At 48.3% G+C, this 23,177-nt stretch overlaps 1 long non-coding RNA gene across 1 annotated transcript in view; it reads right to left on the bottom strand.

Annotated features, from left to right (window-relative positions):
• LOC131405009 (uncharacterized) overlaps nt 1–22,769 on the bottom strand; it is a 48,614-nt gene extending 25,845 nt beyond the window's left edge. The window contains exon 1 of the long non-coding RNA XR_009219896.1: nt 22,618–22,769. This is a non-coding gene — a long non-coding RNA (uncharacterized LOC131405009). The remainder of the gene's footprint in view (nt 1–22,617) is intronic.
• Nucleotides 22,770–23,177: the final 408 nt, after the last annotated feature.

Here is a 23,177-nt window from a genome sequence, read left to right as displayed (position 1 = left end):
GCTCCAAGGACCATCTAAAACAAAGGGAGCATCCTCCTCTGAGAAGAATCCTCCCCTCCTCTAGAATCTTCAGTTTGGCACCATTTCATTGTTTTAATAGCTATTTTTCTCCCATTTATGATTGGAAGTAAGTTGGGACCGCTCAAGCAACCCTAGAAGGCAGGGTAGGAGTTTAGAGATGGTCGTGGTATTTTCCTGGCTTGGAAGCACTCAGAATCCTGGAAGCCTGACTCTGCAAGAAACTGCAGAGATCTTAATTCAGGGTTTAAGGTAAAACTGTAGCCAAGGAATCAGGTTTGCAAACCAACTTTGACATGGAGAGGGCCGCCTTGACCCCTCCCCAGTCAGCCCCTCTGCAGGGCCCACTCTGTGCCTTGAGTCCTGTTTCCCATGTTCCTCCTGCCATCCCCACCCCTGCTGCCCTGCACTCAACACCCTGTCGTACTCTGCATCTTTGTTCACACCATCCCCTCTGCTCCAATTCCTTCCATTCTATAACACACCTGCTGGGCTCCTTTTTGTGTGTGTGAGCAAGATCAGCCTTCAACAAATATCCACGCCAATCCTCCTCTTGATGTTGAGGAAGACTGGCCCTGGGCTAACATCTGTGCCCATTTTCCTCCACTTTTATATGGGATGCCACCACAGCATAGCCTGACGAGCGGTGCATGGGTGCAGGCCTGGGACGAGAACACCAGGCCGCCAGCAGCAGAGCGTGTGCACCTGACCACTACACCACAAGGCCAGCCCAATTGGGCTCCTTTTTTGTCCTGCTAAACCTCTGGGTAGTGCTTGTGGCTTCCATGGTGAGACCCTCCCACTGCAGGAGGTGTGCACCTCTGGTCTGGCCTCACCTTGTTGGAGTATAAGTTACCTCTGTGGGTATCTGACCCGCTTCTTAGGCTGGAAGCTCCTCCAGGGAAGGGATCTGACTTATCCACCTCTGGCTGTGTTTCACCCGTGCCCAGCATGGTGCCCACCACAGAGACTCCATCAGGACATGCTGACAGGATTGGCACAAAGGGAGACAGAGATGGGCATCTCTTAGGCTTGGAACAGGTCAGAGGGAATCGAGAATGAAGGAGAGAGAACTGAGTTGTGTGGCAGCTGTTTAAAAAGAAAGAAGTACAGAGATCTTTAGCAAAACCTTGACTGCTAACAAAAGAGAGAAAACCATGGACTAATTCCTCCGTCAATGACTGCACTGACTAAATGAATTCTGGATTAAAGACACTGTCTCTAGAGAGGGGAGTGGGGTGGGGCAGGAGCCAACGAGCAGTGCACCTAAGGGGTGTGGCAAACGAGGGTTCGACTGTGATGGGCCAAGAAGGCCAGACTGTGGGGTGGCAAGTGGGCAGGGCTCAGCTGAGATGCCAGGCATTGGGCCAGGTTGGGCAGCCAGAGCTAGACTGTAGCCAGAGAGTTGGGCTATAAGCCAAAGTCCCAACTCTCCATGACCATCGTTGACAAAGGTCAACTGAGCAGGCTTGGATGTTAGCCAAGCCAACCCAGATCCAAAGCAAATGCATCCCCAGAAGGGACCTGCAGGATAAGGGAAAGGCAGCCTCTGCGAGGTCAGTGGGGCTGGCGCTCCTCCCGCCATCCTGACACTGCCTCGTAGCAGGGGTGGGCCGTGTCCCAAGGCTTCTGCAGGGTCCACAGGCTCACAGCTTTCCAGAGCTTTGCCCACCCGGCCCGATCCTTAAATTAGGCTCCCAGACTGCCAGTGCTGCTTTTGCAGGGAGCAGAGAGCCTGACCTGACTGCATCTGGTTTTTGCTCTGGTCCCTGGGGAGTAGGTGTCCTGTAGATGTCTCTGAGAAGAGCGCCATCAGTTTAACATACAGACTAGTCTTACACACACACACACACACACACACACACACCCTGCCATCCTAAAGAGAAAAGAATACCGCGTGCAAATCCCAGAACTGGCCGAGAGCAGACTGGGATGGGGGTGCTGACATGAGGGCAGTGAGGGTGCTGACTGGGCATCCACGAGTCTCTGAGCTCTCCACAAGCATGTGTGTGTGAGTCCCTTAGCTCTTTAGAGTTCAGATCCAAGAACAGCCATTATTTCATGTGCCAAGGTTCTCAGAGAATTGAAAAAACAGAAAAGCCTGCATCAGCCCTGAATATTTCTCCATTAGATATTTTCAGCAGCTCTTCAAGCACAGGCCGGGGTAGTTTTAGCAACCCGAAAGTGGAGATTGGGTAACTGTCCCATTTTGCTCTCAAAGTGCTCCATAGGCTCAATGGTCAGAGCCCATTCATCCTGCAGTTCAGCAAGTGGTCTTGAGGGGACAAAGCCACATGCCCTGAAAAGGGAGGCGAGTTGGCTCTGTGGCATGTTTGTGATTTCCTGAGCTACTATCTTTGGACGTCTGCCACACAGCTCAGGGTTGTCTCTGCGCCCACTCAGCACCTTCCACCCCCTGCTCTTATTGTACTCAGTGAGACCCCAGGGTGGGGGTTTGCCCTCAGTGCACAAACTGCTGGGAGAGGGCACAGACCCCTGTGACAGCTCCCCAAGGAGGACAACAGCAGGGACCTCCAACAGCCAAAGTGCTGGGTCATCACAGAGAGATGGAGCAGAGAACACACGTGGAGAAAGGGACCAGGGAGGGGCATCTGATGTGGCAGAGAAAGACAGAGACCACTGCAGGGAGAGGGGGACAGGCTTCTAGGCTGGGGCTGCCCTGACTCCCAGGGGTTTCACTCTTTCTCTCTGAGCCTGTTTGCCTGTCCACAAATGGGGTGTATGACAGAGTCCCTTTGGCTTCCATTCTGTCGTTCAGCTCAAATCCCAGACACATTGGGGAGGTTCCCAGGTCTCCAGGGTGGTAGGAGCTGAGGGTGTTGAGCAGGGGCAGAGGAGGAACAGTTGGGAGGGGAGGGGGCTGCAGGAAGTAGCAAAAGTCTCTCTGGCATCCTTACAGCTCATCCTAGGAGAGGAGACTCGGGCTGTGTTCTGGAGCTGGCTGGCCGGGTAGCATGGGCGGGGAAAAGGGTGCTGGGAGGGGAGCCACAGCAATGTGGCTGGAGGGTGCTCAGAGACCCATTACCCAGCCTGGTGCTAAGCTGCCAGTGAGGAGGCATGATCCCCAGGGCTCTTTAGGTGGTGACAGGGCAGGTGCTTGGGAGAATCTGGGTGTTTTTGCTTTTCTAAGTTTTCCCCCAAAAGGGGGTGGTGGAGAGCTAGCATTTACTAAGCACCTTCTCTGCACCAAGCCCTCAAATTTTCCCATTACATACAGGGGTGACCTCATTTCACCTTCATATTTTACAGGAAAGGCCTGAGGTTCAGAGATGTTAGGCATCTTGCTGGAGGTCACACAGCTGAGAAGCAGCATAAGGAGGATTTGAGCCTGCTCTGCGTGGGTCTCAAGCCCTAGCTCTTTTCACATCATTAGTGGAATTTCCTCTGAATTCTCCAGAGCCCTGAGTTCCTCTAAGATCCCTTAGAGTTACCCCAGCAGGTGGGCACTGAGGGTGCCAGGAGGGCTGGCAGTGAGAGCAGCTCCCGTCCTCTGCCAGCTTCTGGGGCGTGTGACCCATGTTTACAAAAGTCTGTGTTTGGTTTAGTGGTCGGCTGTCACCATCTTGAAATTTTGTCATTTTTTAAAGAAGGGGTCCTGCATATTTTCTCTGCACTGGGCCTCACAACTTACATAGTCCATCCCGCTGATGGGGTTTTCACATAAGGTGTCACTTGAGAAAGGTGTTTGCTGCTAGAGTCCCACCGGTGGTGGCAGCCCCTGCCCTCTCCCTGGTCCCCTCAGCTCTGCTGGACTTGGGGGTGAGGGCCCCTTGGAGGGGCAGGAACTCCGTGGCCAGAGCTTACCCTGTGCCTCCTCTGTCAGTGAGGCCATCGTGTGTTTGCACCAGATCTCTACCAAGGGCTGAAGGCCTGAGTCTCCAGCTGGCCCACTGGGGCCTGGATGAGCAGGCAGCCCTGGCAGAGGTCCCCAGGCCTCCTGCTCCGGCCTCCACCTGAGAAGTCCCTCTCCAGGGCCCACTCCTCCAGGCTGGCGGCACTTCCATCCTCCCCGAGTGTAACAGTGGCCCCTTAAAAACACAGAATCCCTCAGAGGGAGCAGAAGAGGAAAGACAAGTTGGCAAAAGCTGTTTTTCTAGGAGGAAGAGATATATTTTTGGTTTCTTATCTACATTTCCCTTTTAAAAATAATATATATGAACCCATTTGAGAAAAATCTGACAATCTAGAGAAGCAGAAAATGTTAAAAGCTGTATCAACCATAGTTATGTTTCTCAAAGATAACCACTGTAAACACTTTGTTGTGTTTTCTTCAAATTTTTTCTATGCACAGATCTTGGGATTTTTCCCCGTTTTATTTACATAATGTCACACATATGAATATTGAATTTGAATCGTAATGTGTTTTTTTTTTTTACTTAAGATTGTAGCACAATTGTTTTCTCATGCTGAAAGTATGCTTTTTGATGGCTGTATGATGCCCCAGTACCTGTGAGCATGCCATCATCCATGCAGCCATCTCCCATCCTTGGCTCTTAAAGTTGTTGCAAATTTTTGTTACTAGAAACACTCATCTCTGCATCTGAAATGTTCATATGAGAGAGCGTCTCCTTGGGACAGGTTTCCAAAAGTAGAATGACTGAAACAAAAGGTAGAAGCACGGTCAAGGCTCCCACTCCGTCCACCCTGCGTCACTGCTCTCCGAGCGGGGTGAACCGCCCTGACGGCCCCGAGGGCTGCACAGCAGGACCCCTGCATTGCGCCTCTCCCACACTGAGTGTGACATTTTGTTGTTCACTTTCCCTAAGTCAGAGAGCCCCACTTTTCCCCAAGGTCACAATGGGAAGCGGCCCTAGAAAGACGAGGTCTGCACTTCCTGTAGTTACGTGGTTGAAGGTGCCGTCCCTTGGGTAGTGGAATGCCCTGTGTAAGCTCCCACATAGAGTTTATCGCAAAGGAGGCATGCTTCTCTTTTTCAATGGAGTTTATAAGCAGAGGTTTCAGTGGACCCATCCCTGCCAATCAAGTACTGAAGGGCAGGTTTGGGGAGATTGGCTGGGCTTTCGGAGGCTGGAAGGCAGGGGACTGTTTCCAAGAGGTTGGGACAGAGCAGGCCAGCAGCAGACCCAAGTTGCTGAACCTTGGGAGGCATGGAAGGACAGGGACACATGGATAAGTGGACAGGCAGCTGAGGGGACGAGACTCGGGAGGGCATGTCATGTGGGGGAAGCACTGGAATGGGGGACTCAGGAGACCTGGTTCCAAGCCAGCTACTGACTCACCTTATGACCTCGGATGGGTCACTTCTCTCACTGGCGGGGCACTCTGGGAGGGAGGCCTCATGGGGGGGAAAGGGCCAAGGGGGATGTGGAGCTGCAATTCACTTACCACAGAGACCTCAGCCAACCCCCCCAAAGCTCCAGAGCTGGGTGGCCCTTCAGACCCTTCAGGCGGCGAGGCACACCACAGCACCCACAACAGCCCCCTCCGACCTTCCAATACACAGGAGTCAGACTAGTCGGGGCCCCATCTCTATAAAGATCTGTGACTCTGATGTTGTCCTATTGCCTGAGGCCACCTATCTGGCCCTGGATAGGGCAGTGGTGCCAGAGTCATCCCCAAAGGCAAGGGTGTCTCTGGGTTGGAGGTCTGAGCCTGGCCCTGACCTCCGTGGGTGGGGCTGGGTGACCAAGGGCTTGTGGGACATCCCACCGAGCAGACCTGTTGGCCATCCTGCTGCCCATGGTCAATTTCTATCAGGAGTTGGTCTCCAGCCACCAGTACAGCCTGCAGATCCTGGCCCACTGCAAGCAGAACAGTGACTTTGACAAGCTGCTGAAGCACTATGAGGCCAAACTGACTGCAAGGAGATAGTTCTGGAGACCTTTCTCACTGACCCCATGCTCCAGCTGGCACCTAGCCCTGTCCTTGAGGGCGCATGGCTGGGGAGCCTGCTGGGGGGCCATGGCAGTGACGGCCCCAGCTGGGAGGAAGCCACAACTGGGGGCACCAGGGGGCCATGGCCAGGAGGCCCCAGGCCCTAACAGTCCCCAGGTCTGGGCTGCCTGGAGAATGAAGTTACAGCCAGCCCCTGACCCAGTGGACCGCAGGCCTGTCCAGCCTCACAGAGCAGGCAGTGTGGGAAGGCGAGGGGGAGCTCCTGGTCCTGAGCCCACCTCCAGGCCCTTCTGCTTGCCGGCTTAGAGCCTCAAGCTCTGGGCTCTTGGCCCAGACAAGACCCTGGAAGAGCCTCCACGTTAGAGTCTGAGATCAGAAGTGCTGTGGGTGTCCGTCCTCAGCTCTGCTCATGGGAGTGCTGGGAGCTGCGAGTACCATTCTCGTCCACTTGGTGTCTCTTTCTCCCTCTCTCCATTGTTGCTATATCTCTGACTTGTTTCATCACTGTCTCTCTCCTTGCCTTTGTCTCCCTGTCCCTCTGTCCTTCCCCATCCTTGCCTCTGTCCCTGTCCCCCTGCCTCTCCCTGCTGCAGATTCCCAGGCATATTCTGACACTGCACGAGATCCTGGCCCACTTTTCACGAGCACATCGAGCCAACAGCTTGGAGAACGCCAGGGCTAAACTGGGGGTGCTGTCTGGGTGAACTCAGCTCCCAGGTGCCCCCCCTGGTGGACAGGCCAGGGCTGAGGATGCTCCCCAGTGGGAGTTTGCTGAGACCCAGATGGTAAAATGTCATGTTCAGGTTAGGATCCCAAGGGGTGGGTGTTGGGGGACCCCCAGCCTTTCCCACCTGGAAGCATGGACACGGAGCAATCTGAGGAGTTCATAGCTCAAGCCCAGGGGGCACTTGGTGGGATTGTGTGGGTGGTGTGCTGTCCCTGGCACAGATGGGGTTCGAGGAAGGGCCCTGGGCACTCACGTGGGCCTGCCTGCCAGGGTGGGGATCCGCCAAGGGACTCACAGGCACTCTGCCAACTTCCTCTGTTCTCCAGTGCCAGTGTGTCACAACCTGTGGTATAGGAGCCCCAGAGGGGGTCCTGGGTGATGGGCCTTCAAGTGCCAAAGGCTGCAGTCAACAGCAGGCAGTGACATGGGTGGACAAGCCCATGACTTGTCCAGTGTCAGAGGCCCCAGCCCTCTGGTCAAGGCCCCTCTGCTGCCCCTCTTTCAGTCCCCAAAGCCCAAGGGGAAACTTCCTCTGCCTGGGCAGAAGCAGAGGGATCAGGGAGGAGGCGCCTACAACAGCACAGGCAGCAGTTGACGGTGGCCTGCACCAGGTGGTGGTATGAAGGTGAGCAGGAGGTTCAGATTCTGGGTGTGTTTTGAAGATGGAAACAACAGGATTTTCTGATGCATTAGATGTGGGGAGAGACAAGATGGGAGTCAAGAGTGATTCGAGAGTTTTTGGTTGATCAAGCAGAAGGTTGGAGTTGCTGCTAACCAAGATGGGGAAAGGTGCAGGAGGGCCAGGTGTGGAGGGGAAGTCTTTCTTGCTTCATTGGAGCTTTACTGGGGGCGTGTTGAACTTGAGATGGACAACAGTGGTGGAGAGGACAAGAAGGGAGGAGGACGTTTGGGTCTGGAGTGTAAGGGAGTGAGCCATTCAGGAGCCATCAGGTCAGAGGTGGTATTTGAAGTCACATGAGTGGTGCGATCACCAGGGGAGTGAGTTTAGGCAGGAACGAGGTGCGTACCAAGAGCTGAGCCCTGGGGTCTGCACCTTATGGAGGCCAAGAGATGATGAGCAGCCTCATACGCAGTGATGGGCTGCCAGAAGCTGCAAGGGAGTGTGGTTCTGCAGCATGTGGGGTACAGTCCCCAGCCCTGCCAACCACTCAGTGCCCTAAATGTCTTCCCGTGTCCAGCAAAAGGCAGCCAGTAGGGCCATGTCTCCCAGCCTGGCAGTGGGAGGACCAGGCTGGACTAGGGCAGAGCACAGGCCCCGGAGTGGAGGTTCATTCAGGGAGCAGATGTAATCAGAGAGTGATTGCAGACTAACAGAAACCATTGTGGGGTGGGGACCCCAGTCCTCTCATACCCCAAGGAGACAAATCCTGCACACTTCCCCAAGGAGAAGACTTGGGGCTCCAGCGAGGCTCCTCATCCCTGCGGGATGCCCTGTCCCGGTGCGGGCAGTTGCGAGGAAGGCACATGGGTGCCAAGGCATTTATCCTAAGATTCTGATCCCCTTTCCCAAAGCCTACTCATCCTTTGTTCCACTTGATCACCTGCATCTGACCTGAACACAACCTTAATGGCACAGAAGTGAGTTTTCCCATCGCCCTGACAGCAGCCCTTTCATGCTCCTCTCTCCCCTTGGGGGACTGAGGAAAGCTCCCAGCCAGGCATGAAGCCATCAGATAACCAACCCTCTCTGGCTGTGCTCAGAAACACTCCTCGCCTGGGGCTGGGTCTCTCCTACCTCTGGCCTTTGTCCCGCTTTTTCTCCTGAATCTCATCTGTTGGGCTCACTGTAACCCAGGTCGTCACTTCCAGTTCCCCTGGGAGCCTGTGGCCCTGGGAACTCCTCCCCAGCTGCCTGGACGGTGTGGCTCTCAGCACCAACTCCAGTTGGGGCTGGCAGGAGTCCTGAGCAGCTGCAGCTGGCACTTGTCTAACAGTGAAACTAGTGTTGCTACTCTGGGATCCCCCCTTGTTTGTAGCAAATACAGCCCTCCTCAGCAAAATCCCCACCCTCGTCAAAAGAAATGGTTCTGCTTACTTTTGCTCACCTCCAAATATGAATCCCTATCCAGGGAACTAGCATATCCTTGAAAGGTGCCTCCCTGTGCCCCGTCCCTTCCAGAAGAGGGCTAGGGCCTGGGCTGCTGAGAAGAGCATTGCTGGGAGAGACAGACTGACGCTCCTAAGGAAGAGACCGCATCTCCATGCCCCAGTCTGATAATCAGAAAACAATGGATAATAATAGTTTTATAATAACACCTTTGCAACCAGTGATACCAGCAACAGCGATCACGGCCCTTTACTCAAGCGCCTGCCATGTGCTGGGCCTGAGGTCAGCAAGTGAAATGCATTCTCTTCCATCATCACTCCGACCTTCTACAGGTGAGCAAACTGAGGGTCGGAGGGGCCCAGTAATTTGCTCATCACGCTGAGTTCATTAATTAGAGATGCAGCTCGACCAGTGTCATCTCTCATTGCTGGGAGGGTTAAACTGGACAGTGTCTACTACCACACACATTAACCAGCCCTCTTGGTGATCTGGTCGTGGTTGTAGAATTTGAGGCATCAGCAGACAAATAAGAGGTTTTGTGCTTTTCTTGGAGTAGGTGGGGTAATTTCTCCAGAAGCTCCTCCCCACATGATTACTAACCTCCTAAGACTCCTGAAAACCCACCAAGGCTCTTAGCAAAGTTGGTAACTCACAGGCTTCTTTTCCCACCACTGCTATTTTTTTTTTTTTTTTGGTAAGGAAGATCAGCCCTGAGCTAACATCCATGGTAATCCTCCTTTTTTTCTTTTGCTGAGGAAGACCGGCTCTGAGCTATCATCTATTGACAATCCTCCTCCTTTTTTTCCCCAAAGCCACAGTAGATAGTTGTGTGTCATAGTTGCACATCCTTCTAGTTGCTGTATGTGGGACGCGTCCCCAGCATGGCTGGAGAAGCAGTGCGTTGGTGAGCACCGGGGATCCGAACCCGGGCCACCGGTAGCGGAGCTTGCATACTTAACCGCTAAGCCACGGGGCCGGCCCCACCGCCAATGCTATTTTTAAAAAGCAGTTAAATGGCGCCACCTCCTGGAGGAGGGGTGTTGCGGCAGTCAGAACAGGACAAATAAGAGAGTTGTCCTTCTTTCTAGATTAAGGGGCAAGGTGTGTCTTGCTCCCCCCAAGACGTGCTGGAGCCTAATGGAGTCAGTCTTTCCGTGAGCCAGCTGGATTGCCAGGTGCTCCAAAACTAAGTCATTCCAGGGCCCGAACATTAAGGAAGCAACTGTATAAAGTGCATTGGGGGAGGGGTGGAGACATTAAGTGCAAAGGCCCTGAGGAAGGATGGGTGGGTGGAGTTCTATGGATGGAGATAAGCCTCTAGTGGTGTGGAGATCAGAGTAATGAAGAAAGGTTGTTTCCAGTACTCCTGTCCTCCCAGTTTTGCCATCTCTGTTCCACGTGGTTCAGACTTTTAAATCAGACCTGCTTTCTAGCTATTAATCTCTATTTACATTTCCAACACCTGTCTCCTTGGGCTATGAAAATGATGATGGGAGATCATGCCCCTAGAGTGCCCTGCAGAGCGGGCATTCAATATGCATGCTCTCTCCCCCTTTGTGAACACAGGATCCACCTGAGAATCCTAGGCTTTCTTCCTAGGTCTGGCCAGAGGCCTGGCATTACCTTCTCGCTGAGAGGTGGGGGCAGCCTGTCTCTGACATTTTCTTTCTCCACAGAATAATGCACAATGAAGTAAATGAAACACAGAGCATCCAGGAAAACATAGCCATGTGGGGCATGATTGTCGAAGGCTGTGAGACCCTCCTGGACACCAGCCAGTGTTTTGTGAGATGGGGCATGGCACCCTGCCTACTCCCACCCTCATGGTAGGCCCCAGCAGTGGTGGCACTTGGGGACACCACAAGTTGGTTTGGCTACCATGTGCCAAAATCTGCCAGCGTGATTGCAGAGTATTCCAGGGCTGCTGGAGGAATGTGACAGCTGTATGTGGATGTCGGTATCTGCACACATGGATGCAGATATTACTGGTTTTCACAGTGCCCTTCTCTCCAGATGTACACATGATTCTTCCCAGATGCCCTTGATGTGTCTGTGGATGTCATAGTAAACACTGACATGTCCTTTTGGGGAGAGAGGAGTGGAGGATGGGGACAGATACTGATTGGCCTGGTGAATCACAAGCATGTTCAGCATCTGAGGGGAAGTCATGTGGGTCAGTCCCTCTGTCCCTTTCTCATCATCCTTGGCCCCTTGCGGGAGGCTGTGATCACAACGGTTCTCAGGGGTAGGAGGTTGCCTTCACCCTCAGCCTCCACTCTCCTTGGGAGTGGTGTTTGAGAGGCACAGCCTTGTGAGGGGGCAGCTAGAGGCTGCGACTGAGGGGACTGACTTCCAACTCGGAGACGTTAGAGCCGCAAGGAGTTTGAGGGTCACCTCTTCAGATTCCACTTGCTGTGGGACCCTCAGCTTCTGCTTGCATGCCCCCGAGGTGACCTCCACCTCAGATGGGTCTCCTGAGTTCCTTCTATCCAGCCCTGGGACTCTCTGAGCAGATGAAAGGCTCGCCAGCACGTCCTGCGGCCTGCGCAGCTGCCTTTGGCCCCTGCTGCCCTTAGCAAGGGTATCGTCGACTTGGAGTTTTGCCCCAAGCCCCTCTGTGTGGCCCCCTGTGCCTTTTCCCTAGGCCCACCCTGTGATCTGCTGGGCCCAGAGCCAGCCTCCCTGTGTCCTGGCTCCCCCTGAGCTGCATGGGGCCCAAGCTGGAAGAGGCCCAAAGAATGACCTCTCCTGGGGTGGGCAGTGTCACCACAGTCCAGGAATCTGCTCCATTGCCCTGAGCCTAAGCATTTCCTCCGCTCCTGAGGGGCTGGGCTGGACATGAAGTCCAGACAAGGGGGCCCAGCAAGGTGCCAGGCAGTGATGGACGTGGGCAGGAGGCAGGGTGGTGGCCTAGAGCAGGTCTGGGGAGATAGAACGTCAGGGAGGGCTTCCCAAGGAGGCATCACTGGAGTCGAGTCTTGAAGGGTAAGGTGAGCTCACAGGGTGGATGGGGTAAAGGAAGGCCCTTCCAGGCCAAGGAGCAGCACTCAGGAGCCACAGGTAACTTGCCCTGGAACTAGAGTGGGAGCACAGAGGGGAGGCGATGGTAAGGAAGGAGAAGTGATCCCAGTGGTATAGCCGCCATTAATGGCTCATTTGTTGAATGATTCAAGTCCTACGTGATAGGAGTTCAGACAAGACTAATCCAGTCTGTTTCTATCTCTTCTGTGTTTCTCCCAGTACAAACAGTAAGTACAGGAATCTACATATATAAATAATATATGTATATTTTTTGAATAATACAAATCACTAGACTGAATAATATTTTGAGTTAAATAATATAAATATATATTTAATGAATATATAATGAATATGTATAAGTATGTTTATATATATTTGAATTAAATAATATAAATATATATATGATTTAAAGGAATATTCAGACATAATAACAGTAATTTACAGAATTGATAAAAGACTCCTACTCTAGATTCAGGCAGCTGAATACATCTCAAACACAACTAAAAAAAAAAAAAAAATCTAGAGCCAGATCCATCCAGGGAAACCAAAGAACACTAAATACAAAAGAAGATATTCGAAGCTCCACAGAGGAACAGAACACTTACAGAGACTTACATTTAGACCTATGATACATTTCTTAACAATGGAAGGCAAAAGAGAGTTGGAATAAATCTTCCAGGTACAGAGAGAAAAGATCTTTCAGTGTATATCCAATCAAACCATACCTCAAGAACTAGGGTGACTTAAAGATATTTTTATGCAAACATTTACTAAGGGTATTACCACCAACAAATGCTCATTAAGGATCTTCTAAAGAATATACTTTAAGGGGGCCAGCCACCTGGTGTAGTGGTTTAAGTTCAGCACGCTCTGTTTCCAAGGCCTGGGTTCGTGGGTTTGGATCCCAAGAGTGGATCTACAACACTCATCAGCCATGCCATGGTGGTGACCCACATACAAAATAGAGGAAGACTGGCACAGATGTTAGCCCAGGGCTAATCTTCCTCAAGGAAAAAAACTTAAAAAGTGAAAACTTTCTTCTTTAAGAAGAAAGAAACTGATAGAGGAACTGCTAAGAGGTAAAAATGGATCGTGAGGATAAAAAAGGGTAACATCTGAATAAATCATTGAAAGCATGACTTTACCAAACAATAATAATATTGACAATGTATAACAGATGGAGTTAAAAACTAATGACAAGAGAACTTCTGTTTTAGAGGAGACTAGGACAGGAAAGCACACTTGCTGCAAAACTGGACACAGGCAGATAAATTATAAATATATTTTTAGAGCATCAGACAACTTCAGAATCAACCAACTAAAATTCCAGAAAGAAGAAAAAGTCTTTTATGTGAGCAAGGATATTTATCTTTCTTTCCCCTGGAGGCGTTTTCTGATTCTAGCTGGTTGCCGAGGATCTGGCTTGCTCAGTCAGAGCTTCGGCTAGGGAAAAGAGAAACTAGCCAAACTTGTAGTGATTCTGCAGGACTGGTGTGGCAGAGGAAACCTGAGGGCTTTCAGACACACAACTGCTCTTCCTCACAGCACCTGTGCTAAGTTTTGGTGCCACACAGGAATCTGGGGAACTAGGCCAAAAGCTTCCATAAAGCAAAGTGAAACCTCCAGAAGTGGTGGAAGTGGCCTAAGTCCAACATACTGCTAGTCTGACCTTCAGGGAATGTGCCATATTGTGAAGCGATGTAAGGTAGGAGGCTGCAGAGCTGCGCTGAGATGTCTGAAGGGAGTAGCTGAATTTTCTGTGGGCTCCCAAACCTGAAGAGAGAGAGATCTACCAGACTTAGAACCAGACCCCTGTGCGGGGGAGGGGAGCACAGCAAACAGGAACGGGGAAGGCGGAAGGGCTGGGTTTACTAAAAGTGACACCCAGCCCCAACTCTGATCAACGTCTGATTGGACTCAGGTGATCCAACCTCACTCTGTTTCTCATCGAAGCACAATAAGGTCATGTGGAGCCTCTCGAGTTACGTTACACAGACCTTCCAAAGACACTGGTGAGAGGATGGAGAAGGCAAGCCACAGACTGGGAGAAGACCTTTGCAAATCACATATCTGACAGGACAATAAATAACTCTCAAAACTCGGCAATAAGAAAATCCAAGTTTAAAATGGGCACAGATTTGGACACTTCACTAAAGAAGATAAACAGATGGCAAATAAGCACATGAAAAGATGCTCAATGTCATTAATCGTGAGAAAAATGCACATAAAAACCACATTGACATACCGCTACGTACCTATTGGAATGACTAGAATTAAAGAGGATGACCATAAGAAGTGTTAATGAGGATGGAAAGTAACTGGAACACTCCTACATTGCTGGTGGGAACACAAAGTGGTTGGAAAACAGTCCATTATTTATTTATTTATTTATTTATATTTTTGTGAGGAAGATCAACCCTGAGCTAACATCCATGCCAATCCTCCTACTTTTTTTCTTCCCCAAAGCCCCAGTAGATAGTTGTATGTCATAGTTGCCCATCTTTATAGTTGCTCTATGTGGGACGTGGCCTCAGCATGGCCAGAGAAGCGGTGTATCGGTGCAGTAGCAGAGCGGACGCACTTAACCGCTAAGCCATGGGGCCGGCACCTGGACAACAGTTTTAAAGTGGAGTTTGTTATGCTGCTGTAACAAACTAGCACAAATTTCATGGCTTAAACTACTCAGAAGGTGTGTTTTGTTGATGTCTGTGTGTGTTTAGAGAATTCAAGTCACTGTGGGCTCTGAGTGGTCTGTATGTGTGTCTGAGTTTGTGTGTATGTTCTGAGTATCAGTGTGCATTATCAGGTGTAGTTTACAGTCTGAATGCTGATGGTCATTTGCAAATAGTGTGTGTGTGGGTTTGTTGTCAGCATTTCCATGTGTTCAGATGATGTCTGTCATTGTAGGAATGTGTGGAATAAATATGTTGTTACAGACTAGCATGGGCACCAACACTGTTTGCCTGTTACTAGTTCAACACTCAACATCCCTGAAGAAACATTGAGTCCAGACATTCACAGGCCCCATCAGGCCCACAGAGATCCTACTCAGCTGTTTTGTTCCCATCACAGAAATATGAACAGGTAGCCAAGGACCACTTGATATTTGAAGAATTCCTCTAGCATGAAAAATGCAGCAAGAAACACATACACTGAAGTGAGGGACTAAAGGAGCAGCAAGGAAATCCAGAGATCATAGTGAAACTTCAATTGCATATCTAGTAACATCTTCAAAACAATTAGACATGGGCCGGTCCCATGGCCTAGTGGTTAAGTTCAGAGAACTCCACTTCAGCAGCCCACGCTCCGTTCCTGGGAGTAGACCTACACCACTCATCAGTGGCCAGGCTGTAGTGGCAACTCACATGCAAAATAGAGGAAGACTGGCACATATGTTAGCTCAGGGTGAATCCTCAGCAAAGAAAAAAAGAAAAGATAAAACATCCATTAAGTGTATATGTATGTATTGATGTTACTGCACAATATTGGGGCTCTATTTCCCAATGCACATTAAAAAAGCCAATTATTCTGGCATCAACTTTTGGGAAAAGAATTGTAGCTTTATTTTGTGAGATTTATCTACAAGGAGACAGGGCTCATGTGTCTGTCTCAGATCTGTCTCCCCGATGCAAGGCTTGGGGCACAATTTATGGGATGAAGGGCAAGGTGGTCTGACATGTGGAGGTAGATGATTGGAAGTAAGGAGAAATGAGGTAATTGATGATCATCACAAACAAAGTCAAGCTTTGTGGCTCTTCATCGGATGTGTGTTCAGAAATTGGCAGTGTTATGATGATCTGAGGATGGAGCTTTTAGCTCCTTGGTATAAAAAATGGCACTTATTGAGCATTTGCGCAGGCCTAGTTGATGGGTTGGTGGTCTCAACTGGCCTTAACTGGACTAGGGGGTCTCAGTTCCTGAAAGAAAACTCTTAACTACTCTGTTGATAAGGAGTCAGTTGAACTGGTCCTGGAGGGCCCATGGTTATGTTGGTATATGCATATATATGCATATGCATGAGATTATCTGTATGTGTGTTAAATATAGAGTATATACAAAGCCAGACTCTAGTTAAAGTGGTCAGGACAGATTTTAATCAGTAATATACCACTGCAATAGGGAAGAGGGAACAGGATGAACTGAACTCAATTTGATTTGTACAGAAGTGACTGGCCATTTGAAAGGGAGAATGAGGGAGCAGGCAGAGGGGTGAGCAGGGGCTCAGTCGAGTCAGGGAGGGGAAAGTTACAGTGTTGGTCAGTGCAGTGTGATCTGGCCAGTTGTGTCTGCTGGTTGGAAATGATCAAAGTTTCACTTCTCTCCTCTCACAGAGTCTGGGACAGACACCCTGTCCTCAGCTCAAGGAATGGCTCTCAGGACCTTGAGAAATGCACTCCTGGGTTATTGGAGACACATATAGAACTGAAAAGGACAAAGGAAATATTCACAGTTGTAAGCACTTTTGGGTAAATGCTCTAAGAAAAGGATGTCAGGGGCCAATGATCGAGTGTTGGCCAGAACAAACAGTCAATTCTTTTGGCTGCCTTGAGCTTTCTCTGGCAGGCACTTTAAGGGGGCAGGGGTCATCCTAAGGAAGTGGATTTGAGCTGTTAGAAACTATGTCAGCGTTTAAGTCTTATAACGTGTGTCGGGGGGTGAAATGATTTGTACTGAGAGGCCATAGTTATAATTGGCCAAGATTGAGACTTAGTCAAGAAGAGGGCTCAATGGAGCCTGGCTTGAGTTTGGTCAAGTGCAGGATCATATATAGAAATAAGATATGTACATTTTTTGAATAATATAAATCATTATATTGAACAATATGTTGAATTAAATAATATATATTTAATGAATATATATTGAATGTGTATAAATAAGTATGTGTATATATATTTGAATTAAATCATATAAATATATAGAAGAGAGTGACATCAGCATCATGGCAGAGTGAGCTTCCCCTATTGAACTCTCCTCCTCTAAGACACAAGAAAAAGGACATTCATATTCCAACAGAAGCTATTCACAAATAATATAAATATATATATGATTTAAAGGAATATTCAGACATAATAACAGAAGATTCCAGGGCCAGCCCCATGGCTTAGCGGTCAGGTGCACGCGCTCTGCTGCTGATGGGCCAGGTTTGGATCCTGGGCACGTACCAATGCACCCCTTCTCTGGCCATGCTGAGGCAGTGTCCCACATACAGCAACTAGAAGGATGTGCAACTATGAAATACAACTATCTACTGGGGCTTTGGGGGAAACAAAAAAAGGAGGAGGATTGGCAATAGATGTTAGCTCAGAGTCAGTCTTCCTCAGCAAAAAGAGGAAGATTAGCATGGATGTTAGCTCAGGGCTGATTTTCCTCACACACACACAAAAAGAAATTTCCAGAATTGATAAAAGACTTCTATTCTATATTCAGGCAGCTGAACACATCTCAAGCACAATTAAAACAAAAAATCTAGAGTCAGATCCATCCAGGGAAACCAAAGAACACCAAATACAAAAGAAGATATTCAAAGCCCCACAGAGGGACAGAACACTTACATTTAGACCTATGATACATTTCTTAACAATGGAAGGCAAGAGAGAGTTGGATTAAATCTTCAAGGTACAGAGAGAAAATAACTTTCAGTGTATACCCAATCAAACCATATCTCAAGAACTGGGGTGAATTAAAGATTTTTTTTTTTTTTTTTTTTTTGTGAGGAGATCAGCCCTGAGCTAACATCCGCCAATCCTCCTCCTTTTTTGCTGAGGAAGACGGCCCTGGGCTAACATCGGTGCCTATCTTCCTCCACTTTATATGGGACGCCGCCACAGCATGGCTTACCAAGCAGTGCGTCGGTGCGCGCCCGGGATCCGAACCAGCGAACCCCGGGCCGCCGCAGTGGAGCGCGCGCACTTAACCGCTTGCGCCACCGGGCCGGCCCCTAACGATATTTTTATGCAAACATTTACTAAGAGTATTACCACCAACATATGCTCATTAAGGAACTTCTAATGAATGTACTTTAAGGGGGCCAGCCACCCAGTGTAGAGGTTTAAGTTCAGCACGCTCTGCTTCCAAGGCCTGGGTTCATGGGTTCAGAGCCTAGGCGTGGACCTACACCACACATCAGCCATGCCACGGTGGTGACATACATCAAAATAGAGGAAGATTGGCACAGATGTTAGCACAGAGCTAATATTACTCAAGGAAAAAAAATAAAAAGTAAAATGAATGTACTTTAACAAAAAATTGATAGAAGAAATGCTAAGATGTAAAAATGGATCATCAGGATAAAAAAGGGTAAACATCTGAATAAATCATTGAAAGCATGACTTTACCAAACAATAATAATATTGACAATGTATAACTGATGGAGTTAAAAACTAATGACAAGGGAGCTTCTGTTTTAGAGTAGACTAAGACAGGAAAGCACACTTGCTGCAAAACTGGACACAGCCAGATAAATTATAGATATATTTTTAGAGCATCAGAGAGCTTCAGAACCAACCAACTAAAATTCCAGGAAGAAGAAAAACACTTTTATGTGAGCAAGGATTTTTATCTTTCTTTCTCCTGCAGGCGTTTTCTGATTCAGGGTGCTTGCCGAGGATCTGGCTTGCTCAGCCCGAGTCTCGGCTAGGGAAAAGAGAAACTAGCCAAACTTGTAGTGATTCTGCAGGACTGGTGTGGCAGAGGAAACCTGAGGGCTTTCAGACACACAAACTGCTCTTCCTCACAGCACCTGTGCTAAGTTTTGGTACAACACAGGAATCTGGGGAACTAGGCCAAAAGCTTCCACGAAGCAAAGTGAAACCTCCAGCAGTGGTGGAAGTGGCCGAAGCCAAACATACTATTAGTCTGACCTTCAGGGAATGTGCCATATTGTGAAGCGATGTAAGGTAGGAGGTTGGAGAACTGCGCTGAGATGTCTGAAGGGCATAGCTGAATTTTCTGTGGGCTCCCAAACGAGAGGAGACAGAGATCTACCAGACTTAGAACCAGAGGGAGAGGAGCACAGCAAACAGGAACAGGGGAAAGCGGAAGGGCTGGGTTTACTAAAAGTGAGACCCGGCCCCAACTCTGATCAACGTCTGATTGGACTCAGGTGCTCCAACCTCACTCTGTTTCCCAAGGAAGACAAGTTCATGTGGAGCCTCTCGAGTTACATTACACAGACCTTCCAAAGACACTGGTGAGAGGATGGAGAAGGCAAGCCACAGACTGGAAGAAGACTTTTGCCAATCACATATCTGACAGGACTATAAAGAACTCTCAAAACTCGGCAATAAGAAAATCCAAGTTTAAAATGGGCACAGATTTGGAGACTTCACTAAAGACGATACACAGATGGCAAATAAGCACATGAAAAGATGCTCAATGTCATTAATCATGAGAAAAATGCACATAAAAACCACATTGACATACTGCTACGTACCTATTAGAATGACTAGAATTAAAGAGGTTGACCATACCAAGTGTTAATGAGGATGGAAAGTAACTGGAACACTCCTACATTGCTGGTGGGAACACAAAGTGGTTCAGCCTCTTTGGAAAACAGTTTTAAAGTGGAGTTTGTTATGCTGCTGTAACCAATTAGCACAAATTTCATGGCTTAAAAACAACTCAGATTTATTGTTTTACAGTTCTGTAGGTTAACAGTCTGACACGGGTCTCCTTGGACTATAATCAAGGTGTTGGCAGAGCTGGGTTCTTTTTGGGGGACTCTAAAGGTTAATCCATTTCCTAGCCTTTTCAAGCTTCTAGAGACAACCACATTCCTTAGGCTGTGGCCCCCCTCCTCCACCCTCAAAACCAGAAACTCTGCATCTCTCTGGCCCTGCTTCCCTTGTTGCATCTTTTTCTACTCTGCTGCTTCTCTTTCCCTTTTAAGGGCCTTTGTGATGCACTGGGCCCACCTAGATAATCCAGGATAATCGCCCTATTTTGAAGTCAGTTGATTAGCAACCTTAATTCCATCTGCAAATTTAATTCACCTTTGGCAAGTAAACTAATATATTCCTATGTTCCAGGGATTAAGACACATTTGTGGGCCATGACTTTGCTACACAAACAGTTTTTAAAATAAAGTTAAACATACACATACCATGTGACCCAGCAATTCCACTTTTAAGTGCTTACCCAAGAGAAGAAGACTTATGTTCACACAAAAACTTGTTTGCAAAGATTTATAGCAGCTTTATTCATAGTCAAAAAAGACAAAACTGAAAATAACTCAAATGTCCTTCAACTGGTGGATGGACAAACTGTGGTACATTCATACAATGGATACTACATTCAGCAATAAAACAGAAGGAAGTGCTGATACAGGCAACAACATGGATGAACACTAAAATGAATGTATTGTGCTAAATGAAAGAATCCAGACTCAAAAGGCCAAATGCTTTAGAATTCCATTTATATGATATTCTAGAAAGGACAAACCATAGGGAAAGACAGCAGATCGTTAGTCTCCAGGGGTTAAGGGTGGGGGAAGAGTTGACTACAAAAGAGCAGCTGAAGGGAGTTCTGGGTGCTGGAACTGTTCTGTATATTGAAGGTGGTAGTGGCACAGCTCTCTGCATTTGTCAAAAGAGTTGTAACAAGAGGAAAACAAATACATCATTGCTCACCCATCAGATTGGCAAACCTTTAAAAATCTGACAATGCCAATCTGACAATTCCCAGGGCAAGGATGACCCATACACTGTTGGTGGGAATGGAAATTGTTAAAACTTCAGAGGATGATTTGGCTGCAGCTCGTCAAGTTGCCGATGCACATCAGCCTTTGGCCCAGCAATCCACTCACAGGCAGGTGTCCATTCTAGGGAATCCATGTGTGCTCGAGGAGACACACATAAGGATAGTCATTAGACATGGTAGGAGAATGAATTAATTGTAGTTAGTAGTTACTTTAAAAAGAAAGGAAAAAATGCATATGGGAAAGAATCAACCCTGCTGGCTACATATATGATCTGAGAAGGCAACTCATTAGTTTGTCTCCTTAATAGTATGTATACAGCACAGAGAGCACTGTACTAAGAATCTGGAGACAAGCATCCGAGCATTTACTTCCAACTCTGTCACTAAGTAGCAGTCAGACTATGGATGACTTAACTCAAGAAACCTCACTTTCCATTTCCTGGAAAATGAAGAGTTTAGGCTCTACAACCACTGAAATTATTTCCATCTCCACAATTCTATGATTCAATAAGCCAACTATCAAAAATTATATTCCAAAGTACCTATGTTGAGAAACTGTTCTTCCCAGATACCCTGAAATCAGAAACTATCAGAGAAATAGGACTTCTTAATATGTTGATACATAAAATGGTCCAAATTTCTTGGTATGTCTATGACCAGCTTGTTAATCAAGATCGTAACTCAGAAAGAGCATATAAGCAGCTAAACCCACCACATTGACTCAGGTCACCCTCAGGTAAAACTAATATATCTTCTCCCATTTTAACATTCCAAAACAAGTTCCCCATACTAATGAGTCCATCTTGTCAAGTTCAGGTCTGTCTAGCCAAAAGTCATTCATGTATATGATAAGATTTACTTGATTTTTTAACAAAGATAAAATGATGAATGGCTTTTTGTATTTTGCCTGTTTCATCTATAAAGCTCTTACATTACAATTTAATAGCTTCAGCCTGCTACAATAATTTAAAGAGCCTTTTGAAACTTGTAATATGCCACGTCCAACATGATCTAGTAAAAAAACCAGTAGTTCAGAATCCAAAAAGCTTAGTTAAAAATTTCAGTACCACCAATACTTACACTTCAAAGACACCAATAACAAGTCATTTGTTCCTACTGCAGAATTTAATAGGTTATTAACTTCTGTAATCATCCAAAAGCATAATTAGGATGTTATCATTAAAATGTATTTTTTAATCAGAAATATTAAAACTAATGATTAAACTATTAAATTAAATAATTAACTAAATATTAAAACTAATGGCAACTAACGATCTGTTGTCTTTCTTTATGGTTTATCTTTTCTAGAATATCATATAAATGAAATCCTACCGTATTTGGCCTTTTGACCTTTCACCATGTCAGTCAAATCAAAATTTCAAAATTCTTGTTCTATGGGCTTTCCAAATCTAAATTCTTACGATTCTAAATGAGTACGGAGACAAAACACACACTACATACTACTTCTAAAAACCTCCTCCTTATCCGATTTTAATTTTAGCACCAACTGCCAAGAAAAACCTTTCCACTGAAACCTAAATTCCATACACATTATGTCAATCATCAATTGATCAGTCATCAATCTATCTTAACCAAAGGTGAGTTATTATTAGGAAGTTACATAATTTTCACCAAGGATTGTTTGAAGCTCCTTTCATTAAATGCAGTTTACAACAATTTACAGGCTTCAAAGTTCCCCTTGCAAATATAGAGTCAATTATCAGAAACCATTAATGGGATTAGGCTTTTCTATAAAGGTGGTCCCAAGGAAGCAGGAGCGCTTATTTGTTTAAAGAACGCAGTGAGGAGCCCAATAGCCTGCGCGAAGTTAGGCAGAGGAGCGCTGACCACGGGCGTCTTCTGAAGGAAAGTGTTCACCCCGGGATGTCGCGACCTGGCCTAGACGGGGTCCTGGGGGAGCGCGAACTCAAGGGCGCACACAGAGGGCAGGCGACTCCCTGCCGCCCCCTGCACCTCTGCTGGGTGGGCAGGAGGCCCTGCCGAGGTGGGGCCCCGCCAAGGCAAAGGGGCCCGCCGGCCAGGCGATGCTCCTCTGCTCCTCCAAGGGACAGAGGTTTGGCTCCCCCGCCTGAGGCAGCCCGCCAGCAGCCCCGTCCCCATCCACCGCCCCCGACACCGCGCTCCCGCCATCAGCGGCGGAGATCTCCTCGCGGAGCCCGCCGCCCACCGCCCACCGCCCACCGCCTACCTCGGCGCCGCCTCCTGCCCAGCGCTCCTCCACACTGCAGAAAGGAGAGCTCCACAGCGCTGAAAATCCTGGAGGAAGGATCCAGAAACTGCCAATCCCCACACACAAACCAGCGCAGCCGCCACCTCCGCACCAGGGACCCTGCCTCCAGTGCACGCGCATCACGCAGCTCTCCAGCTCGCCGGCCCCTCTGCCGCTCTGAGCGCAGGTTCTGCGCATGCGCGGGCCTCTGAGGCTACAATGAGAACGGCTGGGGGGGGGTACGGCCTGGGCATGGGCGCGTGGTTACCGAGGTGTCCATGAGACGCGAGCAGGAGCTGGCTGGCGCTTTGCAGCCCTTGACTCTGCTCTCCCTGGATGACCGTCAGCTCCTGGAGAAGATCTGCCTTCCCTTGAGGCGGCTCCTCCTGTCCTGAGAAGTGCGTCACATGATCTAACATTTGTTTAAAAAAGAATGATGACATTCTTAACACCTGAAGTGTGTCGTGTCCCCAGAAGAATTCTCTGCTTCCCCAGAAGACTAGACAGCGAGCAGCTGGGACCGAGTTCTGACCCAGGAA

This window comes from Diceros bicornis, chromosome 4 (assembly GCF_020826845.1).
Source record: "Diceros bicornis minor isolate mBicDic1 chromosome 4, mDicBic1.mat.cur, whole genome shotgun sequence".
NCBI classification, from domain to species: domain Eukaryota; kingdom Metazoa; phylum Chordata; class Mammalia; order Perissodactyla; family Rhinocerotidae; genus Diceros; species Diceros bicornis.
The sequence above is the reverse complement of the archived record's forward strand: the minus strand, read 5'-3'. Positions and strand labels throughout refer to the sequence as shown.